Consider the following 6,000-nt stretch of genomic DNA (forward strand, 5'->3'; position numbering starts at 1 on the left):
ACAAGCTGTTCTGGTAGCTCCAGGTCTTAACACTCACATCAATTTCGGAGGATGAATACAACTGAAGGAACCCCGGGCGGGTGCGCGGCTGAGGGAGTCAGTCATGTGACTTGCCTCTGGGGGCCCCCAGACAACTGTCTCCTCTTGCCTTATTATAGTTACGTCCCTGGCTGAATGCATGTGTGCACAAACTGTCTTGATACTGCCGCTCAGAACAAAATTCATTCTGCACACAGATGGGGGGGGAAATAGAACACTGGCCCCTTCCCCAGGTGGGGAGGTTTGCTCCCTAAGTCTTGCCCATGAGAAGGACCATCTGTGATGCCCCATCTCGGGCATCATCGCCATGCTAGAGACCCAGCCCATCACCCCATGAACGCTCTCTCATGAGAGTAGCAGACTAAGGAGAGTGTGGGGAGCATGCTCTGTGCAGGAAAGCTGTGGGCACAGACATTTGGGCAAGTGCTGTCCCAGTCCCGGCAACTGCCGCCAAGCTGCTGTCAAACCTTTCACCCTGCCAACCCACATGTCCATGTGGGGATGCACACTACTGCCCGCGGTCCCAAAGGCTAAGCCCACTGTCCCTAGCTCTCCTCTCCCGGAAATCCACGTGCTGGGAGATCTGTACGTGGTGCCATGTCAGACCCAGCCTGGGAGCTTTGAACGGGTTCAGAAGTCTGCGCCTGAGCCCTGTGCCCACACCATCCACACAAGCAGGTATGCCCTTGCAAATGGCCCCCTCATGTGCAGGGCATCCCCTCTCCCCCGGGGAGCAAATATTTCAGGAGGGGGTACTCCTGTCTGCCTTTGTGGGGCTGCCACAAGCAGGAATTCAGGAGCAGCAAAGTTCTACTTTTTATACATATGGGTTGAGGAAGGGGGGCTCAGCCCCAGCCCCTTGGGGGGGGGTTCATGCTCCCCAGGCTTACTCATGAGCACGATCAGGCTGCAGGATTGGCCTGTGCCAAAAACCACTGCTCAAGAGAGTGCCAGGCTGCGGGGACACCCCCAGACAACTCATGAGAAGGACCATCAAAGGGGAGGGGAGAGAATTGCCAGGCGAATATTCTACTGCTGCATGATAGCAAAACATCCCCTCCCATGGACAGCTCTGACAGCTCTCTCACAAGAGTGTCAGGCCACTGGGGCTCTAAACAGAGCAAGGTCAGGTATCCCCATACCTGGAGATCTGCATATGGCAGCATACTGGGCTGGATCCAAGAATCTTTAATAGGTTTAAGAATCCATGCCACAGCCCATTGTCATGCAAATGCTTTTTTTGGGGGGGGGTGTTATTGGCAGACTTTAAAAGGCACCCCCCCAGTAAGGAATTCCCCAGCAGCCAAGCTCTATTTTTTTCACAGAGCAGTTGTGGAAGGGGTGGCCAGCTACCAGACAGCAGGAACTCACTTTAGTCTTCCTGGACTGCTTTGCTGGGCTCAACCCCACAACATATTCTCAGGTTATGGTGGGACAGACTCCACAGCATCCTTTGCCCTCCCCCATCTGCATATCCCATTCTAGCAAATGTGAATTTCCCCTTCCCCTGATCTGAGTGGCAGCCCCTCCTCCTCCTCCTTCTGCCATGACATCATCCTTCATCATCACATTCTGCTTCTGACATTCTTCTGGCCCCAAGGTTACCATAGGAACAGCAATATACAAGTTCTCATCATCGCCATCCAATGCTCCATTCCTTAACGGAAATTTAAGCAACGAGAGAGCAGTTGCTTGCAGCAGGCTTTCCTTTTCAAAAGCAGGCAGCAATTTTCACTTGATCGCCATTTGGCCCAGTTCTCTCTCATCATGGCAGGTAGGGAAATGTCCTTTCAATGTATTTACAAGGCCTAGAAACCATGCAGATGTTTCTGGGTCACTGCTGGGGAAGGAGTTAAAGGGGCATGGAAGTGACCCTGTGTAGCTAAGATGAGTAACAATAACAAGTTCAGCAATTATAGGCCTCAAAATTGTATTACCTACAAATATGACATCTGTTGAGTTAATACCTTGAAACTGGGTGTGTGTGGTCTACTAGACAAGGTCTACAAATATCCTTAATTTCAAAGTGATCTGAAGGAAATTGCCTCAGGCACAACAAGGTTAACAGTTCAGAACTTTGACACCCACCTACCCACCCCACTAACTTTAGCCAGATATATCTTTCAAATTTGGTAAAAACGACTGACGTAGTTTGTCCAGCCTTGTCTAGGAATAAGTGCTTTTTAGTGATTTACTGACATTTTGAGCCACTTTTCATGTGTGCTGAAGGTTTCCTGCCCCATTAAAGCCTATGACTAGCAAGAGCTGATGAAGTTATACACTGTGTAACCAGTCTGCCAGAATGCTTACACATTTGCCAGTACTCTAACATTGGCAGGGAAAGCCAGCTAGTGGATTCTGTTGCAAGTCCAATCCCTAATGAGTAATTTAGGGAACATGAAATCTAATGGGAGGAGGGGGGCAGGGAATACACAGGTGAGAAAAACTGGGAAGAGAGCTATTCCTGTGGTAGCAAACATGACTTGTCCTTTGCTAAGCAGGGTCTGCCCTGGTTTGCATTTGAATGGGAGACTACATGTGAGCACTGTGAGATATTCCCCTTAGGGGATGAGGCCACTCTGCTGGGGTGTGGTGTGGTGGAGTCTTTATTGTTGCAATGGAAATCTTCATAGGGCAATGATGTTCATACCAGTTCAAAGGTTCAAACAGTGGTGGCCTCCATTCTGTGTGGTGTGTTTACCAAAATCCGGCCCTTGTGATTGGTTTTCTGCCACTGTCTTCTGATTGGCTACTAGCAATCTCCTTTCACCTGGTTGGCTTGTTGTCATTGAAATCAGGGTTTTGTCAGAGGAACTCTGTCGCCATTGGCTGGTGTGGGGGGGGGGGGCGAGGGAGGGGGGAGCAAAAGGAGGGAGTTCCAACATCTATTTACTCTTCCTATGGCTTCTAAGGAAAAGCTCTGGCTGTGCTGCTGGCTTTGTTGCCATGCTGCTGACCTCACTGTGCCTTGCCTGCTGCTTTTGCTAGACCCTTCTTTCTGCTCTGGTGCACTCCCTGCCCCCCCCCCCCCAACCCCTGCTGCTTCTGCAGACCACCCTGGATTACCTTACCTTTTTCTTTGGATTACCCTCGTGGGTTTACCTTCCCTGCTGTGGATTGCCTCACCTCATTGGATTGGTGAGACACACACACACACACACCCGCCATTTTGTAATTTCTTTTTATGATTTCTTTTAAATAGGTATAGTTTGGGGAAAAGGATGTCCAGGAGGGTGCAAGGCCAGGGCTAGGAGTAGGATTGCAGGCAAAGGGAGGGGTATGCAGGTTTGGGGTGAGGGTGGTGAGAGAGGCCTAGGGGCCAAGTTGTCAAAGTCCCCCTCGAGGTTGTTGCATGCAGGCTCACATTTCCATTGCTACTTGCTCCCGCAGCACCGCTACTTATGGCAGCTGAGGTGGAATCAGTAGTGGGAAGCTCTTCTTCACTCAGTGAGAGCAGACTGGGGGGTGACGGCTACTAGCCCAGCCAGTTCCCCCTCCTCCTTCCCACTGATCCCCTTTCTTAGTGTGGCCCCCATCCAATCTGAGACTGAGGAAGAGCAGGAGTAGGAGGAAGTCATTCCTGTTGCACGTGGAGCTTCTCAGCCACGGGCAATGAAGGGTAGTGGGGGTTCTGCTGGTGGCCAACCAGCAGGCCAAGTAGTACTGCCAGAACCCAAGCGGTCCAGGACCATTGGCAGCACTGTGTGGGACCACTCTGAGCACTGCCAAAGTAAGCCTACACATGATGCTATCTTCACCCACTGCAGGGCACAGGTCAGCAGGAGAAAGGATGCCAAACATCTGAGGACATTGTCAATGTGGAGGCACATCAGATGGTGTCAACCCGGCATCCTCATTCTTGCTGGTGGCGCTAGGCCACTTACTGTGCCCTTGACTAGCGGTGGCAAGGGACGTCATGCAGTGGGAGTGGATGGTGGGCAAGTGGTCTGGTTGCCCAGAGGGATGTCTCATAACCTGGGCCATTGGAGAGATGATGGCTCTGGATGACCAGCTATTTCAGATGGTGGAGCTGCTCTAGTACTAGATCTCCTCATGCATCACCTTCAGTTGGAGGCTGGTGCCCTTCCTGTACTGGGTATAAAGGGAGGTTCTGTTGGGGTTGTTGGAATCAGCAGGGCCTGACATTAGTCTGCAATTTACTACAGGTGTGTGGACCAGCTGTAGTGGAGTTCAGGCTGTTTTCTTGTCCCTCACTGTGCAGGGGAGAAAGGGGACAATATCCACTGCTGTTGGCAGGGCCAGCACATCCTAGGCAGCAAAGCCGTGGTAGAATCTGCTGCATGGGGAACTGCTGGTCACAGATCACACAGCAGATGAGCTGTTGGCGGTCATCGGGCACCAGGTAGAGGAATGGTTGTCCAGGCAGCCAAATCTTCACAGGATCTTCATGGTCACCAACAATCGTGCCAATGTGCTGAGCGCAGCACGCCAGCTATATGTCCATATGCTGTATGGCACACACTCTGCACCTGGTTGTATGAATGCACAGGGAGGCTAGGACAAGGGAACATAGGGGGCTCTCCCCTGCAGGGGCTGCTGCCGCCTTGGCTGCTCTTGTGCCCTCCATGCACCCACACCTCTTTACAGAGGCACACTAACCCCCGGACCTTGGGGACCCAGTTCGGTCCTCCAAGGTCCAGTGGGCCTCCAAATGGCCAGGGCCAGGGGCCTCCAGCATCCACCCTGGGCTTGCGACAATCTCAACTGTGCAGGCATGCCTCTCAGTTTGTTAAGGACACTGGCCCGAACAGATGGGACCAGCATCACTCTGGTCCCCGCCACTACGGGGGGAGCTGGAAGAAGGGAGAAGGACTGCTCTGCTCAACCCCCCCCCCAGCCACCCCTCGGCTGCGGTAAGAATTAAAAAACATCAACAGTGGTTTGGCGGGGTGGGCCCCCCCCAAGGTGGTTTCGGGGGGCTTGCAGCTGGGTGGTCCAGGTGCCTAAATTACTTTGGTGCACCCCTGCTTCTTTATCTCCTTTTGGCTCAAGCTTCACAAAGTTGGGAAATTGGAACCTAAGGCTGATGCCTTAATAGAAGTGTCATGTGATCATAAAGGATGTTGCACAATGTCACCAATTGTGTTGACTTACAAGCTGTCCTCCACGCTCCCATACTTTTCCTTGGTCTTTGAACCCCATCATCAAGATGGGGATGATGGAATGCCTGGCACCAGCAAAGATGTCCCGTGTTGTCCTGGTCCTGGACCGCCTTATCAAGCACCTGAGCCTTACAGGAGAATTTTATAGTCATTAGTTTGCTTCTGTCATTAGTTTGCAGGATGGGTTCAACAGTTGGGAGGGGGCCCTCTTCTACTGCCCTTCATCATCCTTATCCTGCCTCAACACAGAGGAGGTTTTATGGGACAACCCAATAAATGAGAACACTTTCCTAAGTGTTTCCTGACTACAGGGTGAACAGTTTTCTAATCCCCTAATATTGTTGGCTTGCCTCTCTTCTGTCAGGGACCATAGACTTAGACAATGCTAAGAACTGTTCACTGTCCCATAGACTACAGAAGATGCTAGAGTCACAAATGTCTTCTATAGTCTATGGTCCCTTCCGGTTCTGTTTTTAAATGTCCTACTGGGGGCACACAGAGAACCATAATGGGGAATGAGGAGAACGCACCAGCAGGTGAAGGGGATCACACAGTGCCCCAGGCAGGGAGGCTTGCCCTGGCACTCCAGGGACTAACTCATCACCCAAGCCTTGGTACTCCTATGTGGAATGATGTGAGAATTTGCCTGGAACTGGGACATAATGGGCTTTTCTGTTATGGCTCAAGGGATATTCTTTTAGTGATAACTCGGAGGATTCAAGCTGTATTAAACAAACCACACTTTATCAACAATTTACCTACTTAGATAGCCCCCGAATAAGAAAGCACTTCATAAGACTGCTCTGTTTGAAGCTCAGCTTCCCCTGAGAGCTTGCTG

Source organism: Hemicordylus capensis, chromosome 4, assembly GCF_027244095.1.
Source record: "Hemicordylus capensis ecotype Gifberg chromosome 4, rHemCap1.1.pri, whole genome shotgun sequence".
NCBI classification, from domain to species: domain Eukaryota; kingdom Metazoa; phylum Chordata; class Lepidosauria; order Squamata; family Cordylidae; genus Hemicordylus; species Hemicordylus capensis.